Genomic DNA, 1,831 nt, shown 5'->3' on the forward strand with positions numbered 1-1,831 from the left:
TTACTTCAGTTTACTCATCTGTAAAATGAGCTGAAGAAGGAAATGGAAAACCACTCCAATGTCTGTGTCAAGAAAACCCCAAAAGGATCATAAAGAATTGGACACAATTGAAAAATGACTGAACCAGCAACAGTAAAATCAAATAAATATTAGGTAGGAGTTCTTCACTCTGATAAAATCATAGACATGAACTATAAAAAAATAAAATAAAAAGCCAAGTCACATACCTCACAGGGAGGCTCAAATCTCCAATTAATAAGGCACAGAGAGCATACTTTTCAAATATTATATAGAACATATAAATGCTTTCTCCTGGCTATATCTTTTTCCCCCATCTATGAGCTTTGCACTTACTTTGCTGATCAAATCCTGATCCTGATCAAGTCTGCTTGCACTTCTAGCTCTGGTTCCCAGAGTTTAATTATATCATCCCCTCAGGATTTTAAGGGTCTACAGTGATTATAGGATTCTACTGATGGCTTGGGCTTCCATTCTAGTGTATTTAAATCACCCAAAATCAGGTACTGTTTTCCCATTATCACTGATACCAGTAATAGTGAAACTCGCATATCAATTTAACCAGTTGACATGACCTCAATATTGATAACCAATTAATACCAATTAGATTATTTTATGTGAAAAATTTTTACTATGACAAACATCATACAATTTTTATGATCTTGGTCTTTCCTTCTTAACTTTGTACAAGCCAAAAAAGAAACATTTGCAACTTTTACAATCTTGAAGCAGACTCCAGGAATACCATCAACAGCATGACCTTTTCAACCAAATCCGTCAACCAAAACTTCATCATTTTCCTCAATAAAATTCAAGCAGCCATCATTGGGAACAAAGGCAGTGAATTTTTTTTTTAATCTTTATTTTTTTGTTATTCTTAATTAGCTGGACTCATAACATCCTGATGGCAGAACTGGGCTGCTTGGCTTCCACACCAACTTTTTTTAAGACAATCCTTTTGCCCCTCCAAATGGGTTGGCCTTCAAGGCAGTGCCCAAATGATCTTTCTTGTATTCTTTGTCATGCTACTTCTTATTTCTTCTGTGGTTGCAGAGCTTTCTAGCTGTATGAAAACCACAGCACTTATTACCCATGCTGCCACCGATTCCAAGTTCAGAGAGAGAACAAATTAGATTTTTAAAGGGATATTTATTGAAAAGATATGGTAAGAAACAAAACACAAAAAGTCCCCTTAAACCATACTTTCCACTCTACATTTTGATCTTTAGGGAGACTTAATGTAGTAGTTATATTCTTCTCACCACTGAGTTACTGTCTAGATCTGGTATAGCTAGTGAACTCCTTTATTTGCTTTCCAATGCTAACTAGGTTGGGTCAAACATTTAGCTTCTAAGGGCTTGCTCATCTTTAGGGATCCCTCTATTGGAACGGCCTATGAGCACAAGGCCTCTTAGGCAAGACTGTGCCCGACCATGTGCTCACAGTCAAAAGACCAAGATACTCTGATGGAAAACAGGAAGGATGGAGACAGGAAACAATCACAGAATATCTGTGCAGACTCTAACTAGGGGATATCATCTTGCAAATCCAGAAACAGACTCACCAAACCCCCTATATGGATTGAGACCAGGAAGGCAGAATGTTCTGCACATGATCTTAAGACTGGGTTCTTCTCCTTGGTCACATCAATGAGAAGAATTGTCACCTAGAAAACTCACATGGAGGGATATACACACAGGAAAAACATATGGCCATTGTGAACCTATGGAGCGATAGTTCATATCCACATATGCTACGTGTGTGAAGAAGTGAGTAACTCATGCACCCCAAACTGTAGAGCTTCAATGGCTTT

At 37.7% G+C, this 1,831-nt stretch overlaps 1 pseudogene; it reads right to left on the minus strand.

Moving 5' to 3' along the window:
• Positions 1 to 367: 367 nt before the first annotated feature.
• On the minus strand, positions 368 to 1,473 carry LOC100917305 (annotated as a pseudogene).
• Between the last annotated feature and the right edge of the window lie 358 nt (positions 1,474 to 1,831).

The sequence above is a fragment of the Sarcophilus harrisii genome, chromosome 1, assembly GCF_902635505.1.
Source record: "Sarcophilus harrisii chromosome 1, mSarHar1.11, whole genome shotgun sequence".
In the NCBI taxonomy this organism is placed as follows: Eukaryota; Metazoa; Chordata; class Mammalia; order Dasyuromorphia; family Dasyuridae; genus Sarcophilus; species Sarcophilus harrisii.